The sequence below is a fragment of the Micrasema longulum genome, unplaced genomic scaffold, assembly GCF_059751315.1.
Source record: "Micrasema longulum isolate JH-2025_06_02 unplaced genomic scaffold, ASM5975131v1 h1tg002035l, whole genome shotgun sequence".
Taxonomy (NCBI): Eukaryota; Metazoa; Arthropoda; class Insecta; order Trichoptera; family Brachycentridae; genus Micrasema; species Micrasema longulum.
In genome coordinates, this window is record NW_028279203.1 from 48,764 (window position 1) to 68,877 (window position 20,114).

A 20,114-nucleotide genomic window follows, 5' to 3' on the forward strand; every position below is an offset into this window, starting at 1 on the left:
AGTCTTGGTCCTTACTTGTAAATCTGGTATAAAGTTACGCCTAGGCATAGTGGTAAAATAGGGATGGGAATACCATCCTTATTGAACCGAAAGGATGATATTATCATCCGTATTTTACCACTATGCCTAGCAGCGGCGAATGGTGATTTTATTTACAGGTAAGCTATAAAAGAATATCATATATTTGTACCTACATAGGTATATGTAAGTAATATAATATTATAAATTGATATTTTTCTGTTGTTCTGTGTGATACAACAACTCTCATCTATGAAATCAACTCAAACGATGTAACTTCGTAATATATTATATTATATAGATATATTATCCATTACTTTAATATATAATTCATTTAAAAATAAATAAAAAATACCACTATGAATTCAGACGATATTAGGTATTCAATCGAAATGTCAACTGGCCGCATTGTTCTAGTAATTAATAGTGCTAAAAACGGCCGCGTGGAGTGCTACATGTCCTGCATTATGACACATGAAAGTTATTATGGTCTTATGTCAAAAGTACCATCTAAAAGAAAAATAGTCCTTAAGAAACAATGTTTGAAATACTCTTTTCCAAATCAAGAATCTTCAAATAATTTGTGTAATCTGCGAGTTTAATCTAGGAGAAAAAACCCGCACTGGGGTTAATACATTCAAAATATAGTATACTTATTTGTATGATAAATAGGCTGGAATAATCGGCTAGTTTCTTAGCTCACCGCAGGCGCTGGGCGCGCTTTATTAAAATTTATATTTATATTAGGATAAAATACAAACGGTGGAAATGATTTAAAACAAATGTTAATTACTTATTTGTTTTTCTGTAAATAAAGTTACAATGAAACATTATTATGTTTAGTCAAATATAATGGTAAGCTGCGCATAATCGCTTCTATACACGGTTCGCCCTGATGCCTAGGCGTAACTTAATACCAATTTTATGAGTAAGGCCCATAGGATGAAAGAATAGTTTCGACATTTTAAGGGTTAACGCATCGACCGTAACCAAAAAGCTTTTCTAGCAGAGTGAACACGCCTGGGCTCTATACCACGGAATTATAGCAGTATGTCAAGAGACGGGAAGTGAGTAAAGATAATTACAACTTTAGTCTTGTAAATCAATTATATTTACGTAAACTGATTTTATTGCTCTATTTTACATGTTTATTAAATAAACATATTCTTCAAAAACTAGTCACACGGGATGTCACTGACACGGTATTCATTTGGTACATAAGAAGTGAATTAAGACAATGGACTTCAAAAATGTTGGACTGTCGAGTCTTAGGAATTCCTTTGACGAGAAGCAGCCATGCGTACTCCCACGTGAGCGTCATGTAATAAAAAAATCCTACATAAAAATCGTATAATATCTCTTAGTTAAATGCCTATCTGCTGTTGTCAAAATATTCTATGTTTAAGCTATTCCAAAAAATAGAAAAATATTGGATATTTAAACTTTGACAAAACTATTGGTTAATTGCGTAAACCGTAGTATACTTCAGAACTATCAACTCTTGTATATTAATCACTTAGGTCAGGGTTAATGTTAGTTTTATTATTTTTTTTATAAATATATTGCACCCGAAAAATCATGCTTGAAACAGAGACGAAAAGAGATTGCGTAAATACATAAATAATACAATTTTTATCAAAATTTATCGTACAAAAACACGAAATTACGAAATAAAGCAATGTGCGATAAGGCTTCTAATTACGAAATACTTAGAAATTTAAAAACATTTCATGCATCATTATTTTTAATTTTAATACATACTATATATTTAATACAAATTATAATTTGGTTCAATTTTCTATTGAATAAAAGCTCTACTATTTGTTAACAAAAAGGAACAGTATTTTACTGATAATTATGTTTTATGTGGATATCTCTTGATAAAACTCCGTAGTTCATTTATAATCGAGTTGATAATTTTGATACAAAGTTCCTATCAATTACACTAACATGCAAATCCCACCACATGATTTACATTAATTCTTGGTTTAATTTTACATATTCCTTTTTCTTTCTATGTTAAGTTGAAGAAGATAAAAGAAATTAGTAAAACATAAACTAAGAAGATTATTAAAACGGCTGTTATCTTATAACCCACTAAGTATTTTAAAGGAAAATGTTCAGGAAAGCCAGAATATATATTCAAGCATGACACCTACTAAATTCATGCAAATACAATTTGTAAATTCGAAATGTTGCAAATCTTGTGCATACATAGTCATTTATTTCCCGTGTCTCAAAGCACTTACTAATGTATGATTCGTTTTAATTTTAATATTATTTATTTAAAACCATTTCACAATCTAGCATTCCTCTCTGTGACAGCGAACATTGATAGCGAGCACCCCTGACAATTTAGGAGCTGGTGGACGGCGATATAATACTCAAGGAGACAATAATATAATATTGATAAAAAATAAATAAAGACAACTTTATTTTTATTTATATTTGTTGCAACAGAGAGAAGGGAATGTTACACAGTGCGTAAAATGGTCACTCAAAACAGCCAATGACTAAAATAATCCCACTTCGCCCGTTTATCTGAGAGAGCTCATCCAACCTATTTCACAACACGGACTATCTCTTCGTTCTAGTAACGAGAGAGCACTTTTAATACCCTGTCATCGCTCTAATTTTCTTGCCTCCTCTTTCACAGTAGTAGCCGCTCGATTGTGGAATAACCTACCCACTAATGTTAGAGACGCCCCTTCTTTATTTACATTTAAGTCAAGATTGAAATGTCACTATCTAAATATTTAAATTGTTCCTTTATCCTTCTTATTTCCTTCCCATCCCCTCTCCTCTCTTCATAGTATAGCGTTAATTTATTTTTTTATATATTTTTATTTTGTTAATATTTGTTTTTAATTTTTGTATAAAATTGTAAGTTTCAATATGTCCATGTATTTATAATTTTCTTAAACTGAACGGTTTGGGTAGGTAGGAAGAAATTGCCTTAAGGCAATATTATATATATTGTATATGTATATAAAGTGTCAAATCAATAAAAAAAAATTAAAAAAATAAAAGAACTATTAAAAGACTCCCATATTCCCTTCTCAAAAGTGTTTTTCCTCTCTGTTGCAACACATTTAAACATGACCAACTCCCTAGGGAGAATATCCAGTCAGTCTGCGTCTGCAAGCACTTGAACATACTCAAAACATTTTTATTTTTAAAAATTTAAAAAACGAGTACAAAAATGAAATAATTGTTTAAATCTAGAAAGTATTACACCAAAAAAGTCCAGATCTTTTCACGAGTTTACAGTGCGACACAATCGAGACATCGGTGCATGCAAGCCATAGTTTGTGCTGTGCTGGTTAAGGAACAGCACATTATTATTTCGCGACCTTATCCATTACTAACATTTATTTAATTATTATTATGATACGTGAAAACAGCGCTTTATTTATTTGGTTATTTATTGTTTACTTTTCATCATGACACTCGACTAACTTACTACTGCAGCAACTTATTATTGAGCAGTCAATGCATATTTTTTCTTTGAATACGGCCGCGAGAGCGTTTGGAATACCACCCCGGGGCCCCGATTACAATTGGAAGTTATCATTTATCTTTAATTTTATCTACAAAGTAAAATTAAGATTTCTGTATAAAAAGCAGAATACGCATACATTTTTTTCTTATAAACATGTTCAATATACTTTACCCACGAATATACTTTAAATGTTCATGCAAATATTATACTCATTTTCGTACGCAATTATCGGTTTTTCTTTATAGACTGTCGAAGACAACTTCCCAATGTGATCGGGGCCCTTCCACTAATTTAGTATATTCTCCCGGGAACACCATAAACTGCGAGGCTGACTGCATTAGATCCATCATGGTTCAGCTCTTGCAGCGTGTCGACCTAGATACGGTCGACGGTAGTGAAAATGTTTGGGAGAATTATAAATAGCTACCCCTTCCGAAAAAATATTTCATTCTGACGCGTACTGCCAACACACCATGGCATGGCCGGCGCTGTAATGTACAACGAACATTCGGTACATTACAATTCACGAAGGTCGTATTTCTCGGAGACAGTAAAAGGCCGAGCGTCGTGAGAATTCGTGTCCGGGGGACATCAAAGGTAACTAACTGTACCTCTGGGGTAATAACTCTCGGGGTATCCACATTACTATACTGGAAACGTGCTAACAACTCACCGTCTACTATCTAAACCTACCATAGTGTAACCGCGAACGTAATGCGCCGAGAATGGAGGCCGCAGAAGACAGGTGTTTCGGAAGAGGGAATAATTGATATCTCATCGTTATGAAGATAATATTATGCAAGAGCGATGTTGATAGAAAACAAAAAGATAACAAAGGAAATAAAGAAAAGTAAGTCGTCGTTAAGAGAAGAATCTGGATGTTTATAATATGTATCGCCAAATAATGCGACCTACCCATATAATATGTATATTACGCCGTTAACATTGAACGTTATTCAGATTTATTAACGATTTACTTGTAGAGAAACAAACCAACATTGTTCTCTGCAAATAATAGCTCCTTGGCATAATTGTTATTAACATGGACTAGCTGATGGGTACAATTTAAATTAGAATACGCTAGTACCTATGAATGTATTAAACAACTAGTGAGAGGAACGTCACACCTGACGTCACACCTGACGCCAAGTTTAGAAGCAGAAGTGTAATAACGGAAGAGAGTGGATAATAAATGTTCCCACACCTCGTGCAATAGGAATGGTCCCATAAAGCTAAAGGTGACGCTAATGGAGTAGGGATTTCAGGGGCTATCCGCGACACACCGACACCGACACCGACACTGACACCAGCCTACGAGTGTGTTCAGAAAATAACGGGATAATTGTGTTAGTATACATGCTCCGAAGTATGCTTAAATTTTCAGCTGTATTTGTTATTTACTTTGTCTGTGGCAGCCGCTAAGGTTAGACGTGTTTTTATGAGCTCGGCGATTTTCGTTTGTTAAGGCTGTAGTCTGGTAAAACGAACGCAAAATGAGGAAATCATACGATTTTACCATTTTAAAACGAATGTTTTTTTTCAATCACGCATTAATAAAAAAACATAAACTAGATAAACACCATATTTTTTTTACTTTGTCTGTGGCAGCCGCTAAGGTTAGACGTGTTTTTATGAGCTCGGCGATTTTCGTTTGTTAAGGCTGTAGTCTGGTAAACCGATCGCAAAATGAAGAAATCATACGATTTTGCCATTTTAAAACGAATGTTTATTTTTAATCGCGCAATAATAAAATAACAAAAAAACATAAACTAGATAAAAACAATAATTTTTAAAGGTATTTATGTTAAAAAATATACTTAAAAGTTTTATGTAACTAACATATAATTACTTTTAGACCGGCAGATTACGCCATTTCAAATTTAGACTTAACTTAGGTATCTGGGATCTCAATAAATACTAAGTATCGAAATAAAATTTGTAGATAGTAAATTGAGCATAAAAGTGGCCGAAGCAGAATTTTGATTTTTTGTTTTTGAAAAAAAATATAAGCATTTTAAATCACATACATTTTTGTGACATTTTCCTTTATTTCTAGGTAAAATTATACATTCGGTAATACTTCGTTTTAAATAAGCGCAGGTCTGAAGTTCATAAAACGTAAATAAGATGTTGTTTTAAATGAAATATTACAACCAGAATTATCTTTACAAAAAAAAGAGAAAATACCATTCTATAAAAAAAGGTTTCAACTAAAATATTTCAATTATTTTATATTTCTTTTCAAAAACAAAAAATCTAAATTCTGCTTCGGCCACTTTTATGTTCAATTTACTACCTTCAAAATATTAAAACAAATTTTAGTTCGATAATTAGTCTTTATTAAGATCCCAGATACCTAAGTTAAGTCTAAATTTGAAATGGCGTAATTTGCCGGTCTAAAAGTAATTATATATTAGTTACATAAAACTTTTAAGTATATTTTTTAACATAAATACCTTTAAAAATTATTGTTCTTATCTAGTTTATGTTTTTTTGTTATTTTATTATTGCGCGATTAAAAATAAACATTCGTTTTAAAATGGCAAAATCGTATGATTTCTTCATTTTGCGATCGGTTTACCAGACTACAGCCTTAAAAAATATGGATCAAAGAATTTATCCCAAATTTTGGGTAAAAAAATAAATAAAGTGTAACAAAATGTGTGAAATGTTTAAAAAAAAGGCCTGTGGTGAGTCAGCTATGAGTAAAACAAGAGTTTAGTGGTATAAGCGTTTCCAAGATGGCCGTGAAGACGTTGAAGATGAAGAACGGCCCGAACGCTCCAGCACATCAACAACCGCTGAAAACATGGAAAAAGTGAATGACATGGTTATGAAAGATCGCTGAATCACAATCAGAGAAGTCGCTGATGACGTTGCCATATCGACTGGCTCATGCCATGAAATTTTTTCGAATATTTTTGGTATGAAACCCGTGGCAGCAAAATTTGTTCCAATTTTTTTTTATTTCGTACAAAAACAGCGCCGAATGGAAGTTGCTCAGGAGTCACTAAATAAAGTCAACGACGATGCAGAATTACCGAAACGTGTTATAACAGATGACGAAACATGGGTTTACGGATATAACGTCGAAGCTAAGGCTCAATCGTCCCAGTGGAGGCATTCTGGATAGCCAAGACGAAAATCGCCGAGCACGCCGAACACGTCTACTAACCTTGGCGGCGGCCAGAGACAAAGTAAACAATGAACATAGCTGAAAATTTGAGCACACTTCAGGGGCATGGATACCAACATTTAAAAAATGACAATCGGACTCTCCAAACCCGGGAAAATAAAAATTTCCCGTTAATTTCTGAACACACCTCGTATACACTGGGAACTACATATTGCGTGGATTTGAGGTAATAAGTTATTCATCGCCGACTAATGTAGCGAGAGTGAGCTCGTATCCGGCACGGAGAACTGGAAAACTATGCCAATATATTTATTGTATTACATTTCCGTGTAGCTGGTAACTGGCGAAATTCGCGAAACATTTAGTGAGGATGGTTGAGGTTTTATTTATTTATTTTATAGAAACATACAGTCGAAAATTATTAAATTACATAAATAAAGTTGAAACAGAACAACGACGAAGTTTCTAAATAATAATCAAAGAAATTCAATTATGGTACATTCTTAAACGTGTGCGTGCGTATATATACAGGGTGTTCTTTAAACCCTGTCACATCCGAAAGCACGATGATCAGTATGGGCAAGAAGACATATTAGCATATTTAAAACAATATTTAGAATGAACAATTTTTTTTTAAAGAAAATATTTAAAAAAACAAATGGTTGCGTACCTCTGCGGGGGAGAAGCAAGGGGGACGCCGCGCGCGGTTGACAGTATATAAGACTCCCCCCCCCCTCGTTTCTCCCCTGCAGAAGTAAGCAACCATTTGTTTTTTTTAATATTTAATTTTTGTAAATTTTATTAATTCAAAAATTTATTTTAATGTGCCAATGGGTCTTCTTGCTCATACTGATCATCGTGGTTTCGGATGCGACAGGTTTTAAAGAACTCCCAGTATATGTAAGAGGGTGTGTTTTTTGTATTCAGGCGTTTGCATCACTAAAAATCAAGTGGGAGTGTATCGCAGCCAGATAGAAGAGTACTAATTTATTATTAAATAAATTAAGGGGCACTTAAATACTTCAATAGATGAAAAACTGAATTACAATTTGAACATGAATGATAGAGGAAAGAGTGTTGTGCATCGTTAGCGCTACATACTGGCAAGTAGAATAAATATTTATTTCTTGTCACGCGAAAGGGGACATTAAAATTATTTAGGTTTATACGACATTTCTTTTACATTCGGATCGTTAAATTGGACAAAAAACTGATTTCAGAAACTAAGAACTGTTTGTTCACCACGTAGTTTTATCTAATTATTAGCATAAAGCGCATGCATTTTCATTGGAGTATTTCTTGCGTTCCCCAGTTCACGCTCTACTGATCATTTTGTTTTCGTGTAAGAATATGAAAAGTGTGTTTCTCGTGCACGTTCGGATAGAAGCTTATTTATTATATATACGGCCTTAGCCAATTACAACAGTTATACGAAGAAACATATGTGCCAGAAACTGAACAAAAAACAACATTTCTCATTTTGGACAAATGTGGAGCTCGATGGGTGGCTTTATAAATTAGCCAACTGCGCCATGAGACAGGATGGCAGTACGGAGAAATACTTCTCCGCCGGTCAGTGGCCTTATGCTGTAACTAATTCGTTTCGTATGAGAGGAAACGAGAGCGAAATGTGGTTTCGATTGCGTTAGAATGCAATGGATATATGGCGAACGAACTTACGAAACGAAACTGTGACAGAATAAGCCTGCAAGCGGTATGCGCTAGGGGGTAGGATCGCGTGCTCGTGGACATTACACGACATTACAGCTCACAGCGCAACGTGCGTTTGGAGGAAAGTGAACGATGCGCAACCTTAACTTTGCGGGAAACTATAATGCTTTACATTACCTACCGCTATTTTTACTACTACTAGGTGGAAGAGTAAACAAAATCGATTATATTACGAATATTTTCAAAAAGAATACAAATTACCGTCATTATTTCCCAATCTGCATAGTGGTGCATAAGGCACAGCATTGGTACTCCAATCTCAGCGTATCTTTATCATTTATATTAGATCGAGTTTTCTACCGAGATTTCCTAGTGAAACTGCATTATAATTATAATTTACATCGTTGACAATGTCGGTGACGAGTGTCACGACTCATGACGAAACCCGGTCACTAGTGAAAATTATAAATAGGAGTGGAGTGAATTTTTTATTATTTACTATATACGTATTTTTATGATTATATCATTTTTGTTAATTAATATGTAAGGTGATCAGTCTTACGCTTCGGGCACGCGATTACAATAGGAAGTTAACAAAGTTATTTCAATTGTCTATAAAGTAAAAACAAATTTTCTGAATAAAATTGTGTACATCGTAGAACAACAACGCATTTGATTTTCTCCAACTTTACGTGAGAGCGTTTTATTTTTTTTCTTAAAACTTAATGTCCCAAATTAATAAGTACCAAAGTTTATAAGTAATTTGATACTCAAATGGTTTGGTTAGTTTTATACATATTTTTTTTTAAAAACTTGGAATAAAAAGACTTTACAGGTAAACGTCGTTTTGCGCCGGTTCGATTTACACCGATTTGCAATTGCGTCAGTTGGTGCCGGCGTGTGATTCCCCGGTTCGGCCGACATCAGACGACAGTAGGCGCTTCGATACGAATAGCAGCCACACTTTTACACGTTGTTTTATTCTATTACCATGTACGCGAGCAGCCTATTGCGTGTGTGAAATCGGTTCAGAGTAAGTTTTCGTTTTGTTTTTAAGAAAAATAAAAAGGTATAATTATATTTTTTATTTAATTATTATAAAAATTAAAAATATATTATAATATTTGTAGTTTATGCTATGATTCTGCAAGAAAAGAAGCAACAATCAAAGCAAATGAAATATTATAAAAGAAAGTCAATGTCCAATTTTTCGCACATCCGTCGTTGTTCTACAACCCCAACGATTTGTATGAAAAATTGAAATATCTTGTGAATATTTTGCTTTACAATCAACGGCGACTGTCGTCAGGCACAAATATTCTACTGCAAATATTTCACATCCACCCTGCCGGGAATCGAACTCGGAACCTCGAGCATGGTAAGCGATCGCGCCAACACCAGGCGCACGTTATCTCCACTCGCTCTCCTTTTTCGGAATATTTACCCGAGAGTAGCCATCGAGTCGGACACGTTCGTATGGGATTCTGGTTGTATTTCACACACAGAACTGTATTCTTCATTTGCCCGGACACAGAATAATTCAAACCAACCCTCGAATATAATAATCGAAATTGACAAATTTATAAAGCACGCGTGCGTAGTCTGTTATAACTAATAATTACATGTTATAGTCCATTGCAAAAAAGTGTTGCAGACCCTGACCGTAAATACTAATCATTGGTGATCGGGAAAATTACAATTTCCTCGAATGAGGAAGTTCAATGGTTTTTCAAAAACAAAAATTATTAAAAGACTATTAAACTAAGCCAATTTTTTTATTTATTTATTTTGTGATTTAATAAAGTTTTGTTTTTCTGAAATTATTCCGCGTGTGACGCCTCAAGTTCTCTTCCGCTTCTCGGTCAGTTCTGCCGATTGGTCCGTTGACGGTAAGTAAACCGGAAATCTCCCACAACTCTCTTATCATTGGTTGATTCATATGAACTAGTGATGTTCAAAGTAGTTCGTTTTTATTAAAATATTTTTTCTTTCATTTTCAAGATACTTTGCCGTATAATTTAATGCTCTAATTTTTGCACCGCGTAGGAAAACATTTTTTCCATCTAATTTCCCGTAGGGCTAAGTTCCTCATTTTCTTTCAAAAGTCCATGACGCCCAGAAAATATAGATTATTTACAGTTTGATATTTTAGAAGAAATTTCAAGTCTTAAATAAAACATTAATAAATAAATATCATAGTTGTTGATTCACTTGGATTTCGTAAGTTACGCTTGACATTTGTTTAGTTTTTTTTTTTTAAGGAAAAGAAATACCAGCGTTTTTATAATTTATCCAAATATTTCAATTCCGGTGGCCATTGTCAACGAGTTGTAAATAACTCGCTATTAGAAAATGGAAATCAAGTTGACGCAGAGTGGGGGTCGAACATCGGACCTCCGATCCGTGAGTCCACAACACTAGCCATTAGTTCATTTTGTTTTGTTGACAAGGACTGGATTTAACTCCCTGGGGATTGAATCCAGTCCTTATCTACAAATATTTGGACAAATAAAAACATATCACAGAAACAGTTTGTTGATTCGTCTCGTTATCGTAAATATTTGAAAATCAGCGTACCTGCCTAACTCTGTACCTTAAAGCAGTGGTCCCGAAGCCCCGGGCCGCACAAGGCCCAGCTTAAAAATCAAAATTACTTTTGAAAAATCGAACATACCTATAAAATTTATCATAGCGATGTAATGACTGAAAATTAATCCCTATTGCCATTTCCGACATCCTATCTATGTGAAGCGGGGTTTTCTGCAGTGCTGACTGACAGCAACCAAAACAAAACAAAAAAATAAAATAAAATACAAGACACTTCGGGTGTCACAATCTCCTATTACCCGCAGATGGAACCATCTCGTTTCAATGAAGCAAACTCAGGATTATTATTTATTTAGCATCGAATCAAAACACATACAACTTCAACATCAAAACGTTTAAAGTAGATAAATAACTTTCAAGTTAATATATCTGCAAGATATAAGAATAACATTAAAATCCCGATATTAAACCATTCAATCATTCTCAAAATTCTTTTCTCTATCTTGGAAAAAAAGTATTTTCAACCTTCTGTTGAACCTTAAAAATATTTAAAATACCCATGAATCCAAAAGAAAATTAACAAAATATCTGAAACTTAATAATCTTTCATTGTAATTATATATTTTTTCGTCATTTTTCCCACAATCCTTGTGTTCTCTACCATTATTTGTCACTATGACTTATGTACCACAATTTTAAATTCCCCAGTGGGCCGCGGTAAAATTATAAAACGTTGACCGGTCCGCGGCGACAAAAAGGTTGGGGACCACTGCCTTAAAGGGTAAACCGCGGGAGTCACGTTGAACGTTCGGGAAACGAGATTTCGCGATTGTGCGTTTTCGTTCTTGGTGCATAGGGCACCGTATTGGCACTCCAATCGCAGCCTATCTAGATAACTTTTGTTACATGGAAGGTAAGATTATTTATCAATCTTACGCTGCAGGTACCGGTCCACGGGTCAGTGGAATATTGCAGTGCCAAATTACCATTAAAACTGCCAGAAATCGAAGCCGGGACTTCATGAATGGTAGGCGAATGCACCAACCGCTACACTACTTATGGAAAAGTGGTAGCAAGGGATGGTAAAAAAGAATCACTCATCTTCCTGAAAGCAACCTAATGGTGCTTAAAACACCGAAATCTGAAAAACATTTCACATCGATGCGTTCACTAATCGGAGGTAATCATTCGTACGGTTCAAGCACCAGTTCGGGGTTACATTAAGTGCATATTTACTATAGCGGAAAATAAATGGAAACGTGCGTGGTAATAAACTCAGTCGGGATCCGGGATTCGAGCCCGGTACCAAATGCACAGACCCCCAACGCGTTAACCACGCATAAAGGTCATGTGGAAAAATACAGTCTAAATTTATGCACTACATCAAATGTAATAAAATAACATTAAAAAAATTGACAGATATAAAAGAGTATTACTTTGACAATAAAAAAATATCCAATTTCAATTACTGAAAATTGCAATAAACATCACCATCGTGTCCCTATCCGCACCAAGTGGTGCATACGGCACTATATTCGTATATAAAATGCAGCAAATATTGATCATCTGTTACATGGAGGTAACGTTACAGGTTCTAGTCTAGGAAGAATAATTGAAAATCCAGATCAAAACCACCTTTAAATATATATTTTATGTCGAGGAATCGAACCCCGAATTGAAATCGAAGTATGGTAGGCGAACGCGCAAATCACTACACTACGAGACAGGATTTTTCCCGAGTAGTCATCGAGTCAAAAACACTCGTTCAGGATTCTGTGGCCCAATCAATCTAACAAATAACTATAGACGTGCTTAAAAACATGCTAAGCATTTGAGCGATCACAATAAACAACAATGAACATGCATGTTATCGCAGTCATAAGTCAACGCGTGTGTAATCTCTAAGTCAACGCTCGTGTTGGTTTGTTTTTTGTTTTCCGCGTAAATAAATACAGTTCATTGGCGAAAAATCAGCGTTTACTATAAAAAAATAATTCAATATATTGCATTTGCAAAATAGTAAGGAGTATATAATACAAAAAGTGAAAATTGAATTACTATGGCGACTGCTTTTTTGACATTTGGCTTGCCAACCGCCGGCTAAATGCAATAAATAGCATGATAAATAATAAATAAATAAATAAAGATAGCAGTTTTGGAATATTTTCCGTATGTACACCGGTGAAATTCAAATATGTGATTGCGCAGCAGGATTATACGTCGCGAAACGTAGATATTTTGACATTTAATATTAGGTGTTCACGGATGTTCCATTGTGATCGCGAATACGATAAACAACCATGGTGAGAAATTGTTATCGCGTCGCTTATTAGCACGTCGATAGTTATTTATGATTGAGCTACTGGTCCTGTTTTACACACATAACCGTAATCTTCATCCACCATCCGCCCAGACACGGACCGGAATCGCAATGATAGAAACACAGTAAAAATATTATTACATTTCCGTATTTTGTTGTTATCCTCACCAATTCGAACTCCGGTCAGGCATATACACGGATATTCTGTTTCCAATATCTTCGGTGCCCCGATTGCCCCTGATGCACTGATCAATTTTAACGTATGTTATATATAAATCACTCTTGGTCGAATATTAGAAACATCACTATTCACATAACAACACAACATCCACGAATACGCCGGGTCAAGACTGTCAAGAGGACCCACAACACAAGATTCTGGTTGATCGAATCATTAAAAACGACAAATATCTTGTCACCGTACCGGCAAATGTGCTACAGATGTCACATATTTTATATTAAAGTTCACTTGACCAGACAATGATCGTTAATTTTTTATATTTGGCAATAAACTGTAACAGGAATTCACCACACAGATTCTACGACACCGCGCTGAACCGACTGGACTCCCGACAGCACGAAAATGAAATCATACGTCAAGCGGTCTGTCAATCAGTCCCGAAAGCGGTTACAAATTTTGGTTACAAAGTTTGAGGTTATTCACGAATTTAAACAGCATTAAAAAATATTTGTAGAGATTGAAATACGTGCAGAATTGTCAAGAATCTAAAGTGCAGACATTTGTCAATATCTCGCATCAACCTGTAATTTTAAAAGCAATTTGATAAGATTAAGCATAAAAAGGCGTATCTGTGACTGGGCGATGGCGGTCAACATAACGGAAATGAAATCGATGTAAAGTTTGTAAAAACGATAAAAATGAACTGGAATTGCTCGGTAAATGAATAAATATAAACTTAGGTATGATAAAGTATCTGACTGATGAGTTGATAACATTCTTACCATTTAAGATTGACAGCTTTCCAATTTTTTTACACCACAAACCCACTGACAAACACAAAACACTCCATGTTCAGAAGAAACACTAGCGCCACGTGGTTGTAAAAATATTAACTAAAAAATGTTTCAATCACGAACGACTAGAAACATAATATTAAAATAGTTTTTTTGTCCTTCGTCACGAAAAAATTATATTCAGAGCATAAATCACATAAAAATTCAAATAATGAAAACTAAATTTCTGATCCCAGGAATAAATAATGAAATAGAGAGAAAAAAATGTTTATCATAAATTCATTCAACGAATAATATTTCTGAGGTTATTATAATGTTTGTCATATATTATAACAAAGTAGGACGTTTATCAATATTATTATTTAGATACTTCGATAAATCTTTTGTATCGTTTGTTTACATATCCCACTCATACATGCTTAATATATTTTTTCATTCCACTCAGAAACATATTCAAAGTCCTGGAGCTAAAACACTTATACCATGCAGTGGCAAATTCTGTGCTGACTTCTTATTTTAATTGGTTAGGGAGCGTCTACTAAATCTATCTTTAAACCGGTAACAATTGCACAAAAATCTTTAATCAGAGTATTTTTTTTTTAAACATTTGGCCATCAAAATGACTTGGTCTTCAAAGAATTCAGAGTACTTATTATTATATTGCTTATTTATTGAGAATACTAGCGATTAGACACATAAATAGAAACAAATACCCAACCGTCAACCACAACCAAAAAATAAAGTATAGCAATATAGGGATCTGCTACTAAGAAAAGGAGTCAACACTGTTCTAGCTTCGAGACAATGCTATTACAATGGCATAAAGATCTATATTTTTTGCCAGATTTATGGAAATGCGGGAGTGTTGTCAAATTTACGAAAGTGTTGATTTCGCTCTTTCATGAAGTTTGTTGTAGGGAATCAGAAAAATTGATGCATGCCGCGGATCGCAGATTCCTACTGGATGGCAAAAATGTTTATTGGTTTTTTTTATTAAAAAAAAGACAAATAGCGATTATGAAGTTTTTCCTATATTCATTAAATTACTTATTTTAATACTACATGCTTCTTCTTCACTGTTTTCATCTATTCCTGAATCAAGGCCTCTTCCATCCTCCTCCACACCAAACAGTCTTGAGCTATTTGCATTCAAATGTTCCCGCATTCGAAAAGCAGCCCGGAACTGAAGATCAAGAAGGACCAGCCGAAGAAAGGAAATCCCGTCATGGAAAAAAAGCCCGAGCAACCCAAGAAGCTGCAGCAACTGAAGAAATCGACTCGCCAGACCCAAGCCAAGGCAAAAGAGGCAATCCCGAAGACAGCCGATACAAAGGAGCCGACTCCCTCTTGTTCTGGGACAACGTCCCAAACAGCACCAAGGTCAAAGGTACCAACCCCTTCGACTTCGCTAATCGCTTCCCAGAGGACCCCCCCGCCCACTTCGAGCCAGAAAATAAGCCAAGAAAGTAAGTCAGAAGACATGCCTCTCGACGCCATGTCTTTGAACATGATAACCCTTTCGACCAAAGGCTTGCGCATGGTGGACCCTTTGAAAGGGAATATTACAAAAGAGACCCGCGAAGGCCTGATGAATCTGTTTACAGACATCATCGATTTGGCCTCCGCGATGTCCAGAAAATCCCAGCAGCAAGAGACGACTTATTTGAAAGAAAAAATCGCTCTGATGCAGAGAAGTGTCTTCGCCAATGCTCCATCTTCAGCCAGTCCGAAAAGCTATGCTTCCATGGCAGCATCAGGATCCTCCCATGCTGTCATCATCAGTTCTTCGGACAAATCCAAGACGAGCTCTGACATCATGGCTTCATTGAGACAGGATGTCAGACCATCCGTCTTGAAGGTCGGAGTAAGTGCCATGATTCCAGCTAAGGATAACAAGGTTATCATTAAGCTCCCAACGTCCAATGATGCCGAAACTATAAGGGCTGCTCTCCCAAGGTTGACCAAGGGAAACCTGGTCGCCAAGGAGGGCAAAAGGTTAATGCCGACAGTCCTGCTGAAAGGCATTGAAAAAGAAACCCACGATGAAGACCTGATCGAATACATTCTCCAGCAGAATGACTCGATCTTCGAGGCCGCGGGGGAAAACAAAGACGCTTTAAAGTTGCAAAGGTCATTCCGCAACAAGAACAGTAGGCGTTTGAGAAATGCCGTCCTACTTGTGAGCAAGGAGGTGAGAGAAGCCATGATCAGCCAAGGCCGAATCAGCATCGGTTATCAGAGGGTGCAGGTCGAAGACAGCTGCCCCTTAATGCAATGCTACAAATGCATGGGCTTTGGTCATTCTGTGGCAAGATGCCTGGAAAATAAAGACCGTTGCTTGCATTGTGCAGGAGACCACAAATCTATAACCTGCACCAAGAAGGACAAAGAAACCGATTATCGATGCTGGAACTGCATCAAGATGGCTAAGGGTAAAACCGAGGCATCTAAGCACAGGGCCAACGATAGGGAATGTCCCTATCGAATCAAAATGATGATGAGAACTATGGAGAGAGTCAATTATGGCTAGCTCCATTCTGACAACCACAACCGGGATCCATTCACACATCGCCGGCGCGACTAAAGTTATACAATGGAACCTGGGCCGCTGCAAAGCGGCACAAGAAGAAGCACTGGCCAACAGACGGGGGGCGGATATACTGCTGCTTCAGGAGCCTTACACGGGCAACACAGGCAAAATTAATGCATCGGGAATTACCGTCTATCAATCGGTAACATCATCGCAGCATGTCTGTAAAGCAGCGGTTATAATCTGCAAACCCAATTTAAATGGAATTCTGTTGAGTAAATACAGTGACTCTAATACAACGCTGGTTCAAATAACAACTGACGCCGGACCCATGGTAATCGGATCCATGTACGTGGAACCAACCTCGGATGTTGCTCCCGCACTAGACAAACTCAGGCTCCTGGGAGATGTTCCCATTCTCATAGGAGGTGATCTTAACGCCAAAAATGTGTGGTGGGGAAGCGCAAGAACGGACCGAAAGGGCGAAAAAGTTGCAGATTTCTTGTCTGAACTTAATTTGCACACCTTGAATGAAGGTAATCGGCCCACTTTCGAGGCCTTTCGCGGTCACCTCCACCTCAAGAGCGTTATTGACATAACATTCTGCTCTTCAAGTCTGATAGACACCGTCGACAGATGGAGAGTGGAGTCTAACAATAACCATCTTAGTGATCACAATCCTATATACTTCGAAATTTCAGCCAGAATATGGAACCCTACGGAAACCAAAACGGCCATTTATAACAACAAAAAGGCCAACTGGGAGAAATTTTCGAAAGAAGTTCGACGTAAATTAAAGGAACGTAAAATATCACAGATTTCTTTCTCCGAAGTAAGTAACTCGCTGGATTTGGAGAAGAAAATCATTTTGTTGATGGAAATTTTAGACGAATCGTGCAAAGCAAGTATACCAATCAGGAAACCCTTCAAAAGGCAACCCTGTCCTTGGTGGAACACTGAGCTCGATAAACTAAAGAAAGATGCTAGGAAATGCAGGCACAGGCTTCAGAACTCAAGTTCTCTCCGTAGAGAGACCAAGACACTTCCTGAGTACCTCGAGGCTAAACAAGCCTACAAAATCGCCATTGAAAAAGCAAAAACGGAATCCTGGAAGAATTACTGCGGCTCTCAAAACAGAGAAACCGCCTGGTCTGCAATTCACAGAGTGCTGGTCAACCGGAAAAAGACTACTCCATTAGCGACGCTTAAGGATGGCAGCGAATACTTGGCTTCGGCTGAGGAAAGCGCTAGACGTCTATTGGAGAGGTTCTTTCCGGACGACAATACACAACAAGAGACTAGTGAGCAAATCGACATCAGGCGGATAGCAGAAATCATACCTTATACAGAAAGCGACCCGATATTTACGGCAGAGGAGATTGAGGATATAATATCAAATATTAATCCAGAAAAGGCGCCCGGTGAAGACCATTTCACCGCGGACATCTGCCTTCACTTCTTCAATGTGAACAGGTCTCTGGTACTGGGTATGTATAATGCATGTCTCAGAGTGAGCCACTTTCCATCTCAATGGAAAATAGCGAAGGTCATTGTCATACCCAAACCGGGAAAGGATGACCTTCAAGACATCAAGTCCTACAGACCGATCGGACTTATCTCGGTATTTGGCAAAGTACTAGAAAAGCTGATGATCAATCGGATCAACTGGCATTTTCATCGCAAAGGTAAGTTGAGTCAGAAACAATACGGATTTACACCCCAGAAATCAACAGAAGACGCTCTTAACGCATCAGTTAAGGTAATCAGGACTGCACTGCATGACAAGAAAATGATCATAGCGATCTCGCTCGACATAAGAGGAGCCTTTGATAACGCTTGGTGGCCATTTTTAATGTGCCAACTGAGCAATAAGAAGTGCCCTCGAAACTTGTTCATGTTGGTGAAGAGCTATCATCAACAAAGGAAAGTTGTATTGTCACACTTCGATGCCACTCTCGAAAAGGTAACGACCAAAGGATGCGTTCAGGGATCCTCCTGTGGACCGAGCTTCTGGAATTACATCTTAGATGATGTACTCCAGAAAGACTTGGGTGCGGGAGTCGAACTGAAGGCATTTGCGGACGACCTTCTCTTGACAGCCGTGGCAGACAATACAACAGAACTTGAGAGGATGACAGACAATGCGCTGAAGATTATCACAACATGGGGCTCAAAAGCTAAACTCCAATTCGCTGAAGACAAAACCAACGTGATGTTTATAACCAGAAGAAAGGACCGCCAGCCAACCATTCATATGAACGGAGTCCAGTTGAACTATGTGGACCACTTTAAGGTTTTGGGTCTTACCATAGATCGCAACCTAAATTGGTCCAAACACGTTGACGGTGTTTGTAAAAAAGCCGCAGGTATTACAAACAAACTCGTGAGAGCCGCCAAACCCACATGGGGTGCATCGCCGGAGGTTATGCAGCAAATATACGTAGGCGCTGTAGAGCCTCTGATTACGTACGCCTCAAGCGTGTGGGTGGACGCGGTCAACAGGAAAGTCAATCGGAAGAAATTGAACTCCATCCAACGACAAATAGCCATCAGGTCATGCAAGGGATACAGAACAATCTCCTTGGTATCAGCACAGGTTTTAAGTGGATTCATGCCACTCGATTTGAGAATCAGTGAGCTTGCAGAAGCATATGAGGTGAAGAAGAGCCTCACTTTGCAAGACTTGCCACAGGACAGATTTTACCAGGGAGTGGGAGACTATTTCTCACTTCCTCATCCGGCGGAGCGCTATCCGATAGATCACGGCTATGATGATCAGGTTCTGCCTGGGACGGCGCAGGAAGAGTTGAGGATCTACACAGATGGCAGTCTCTTGGACGGCAAAGTGGGTGCAGCGTTTGTACCTTACGATGGCGTCAGAGAGCTGCCGTCGAGAAAGTTGAAACTCGGCGATTTCTGCTCCGTGTTTCAGGCGGAACTCTTTGCGATCAGAGAAGCCCTGGTCTATGTTTTGAAGAAACCACCAAACAGATGGAAGAAAATAACGATCCTGACAGATTGCAAATCTGGCGTCCATGCAATAACTGACCGAAATTCGGTCAACCCTATTGTAATGGACATTAGAACAGATATCCAGAAGCTTCGATGCAGACACCAGGACGTGTACATCGGCTGGATACGGGGACACTGCGGAATCCTTGGCAACGAAAAGGCTGACGAAAAGGCTCGGGAAGCTACACTCAAGAAGACAGCCCCCGATTTTGCCGATTTCCCGCTCAGTTTTGCCAAAAGGAAAATAAGAAGCAGAACCCTTCAAGTCTGGAACGATCGTTATTTAAGTGAACCTACCGGAAGTATAACTAAAATGTTTTTCCCTACCATTTTCCATGCCTTTGATTTCAGGAGAAAGCAGAATGCTGGCTACGAGCTCACCCAGATGCTTACGGGTCACGGT

At 37.4% G+C, this 20,114-nt stretch overlaps 1 long non-coding RNA gene across 2 annotated transcripts in view; it reads right to left on the bottom strand.

Annotated features, from left to right (window-relative positions):
• The window catches only part of LOC148273220 (uncharacterized), a 32,995-nt gene extending 18,741 nt beyond the window's left edge, over positions 1-14,254 (bottom strand). The window contains exons 1-2 of one of the 2 annotated variants that reach the window (XR_015824634.1): positions 14,158-14,254; positions 13,363-13,956 (exon numbers count right to left, since the gene is read on the bottom strand). This is a non-coding gene — a long non-coding RNA (uncharacterized LOC148273220). Of the gene's footprint in view, positions 1-13,335; positions 13,957-14,157 lie in introns of both variants that reach the window. The other variant, XR_015824635.1, reaches the window with a different exon arrangement.
• Between the last annotated feature and the right edge of the window lie 5,860 nt (positions 14,255-20,114).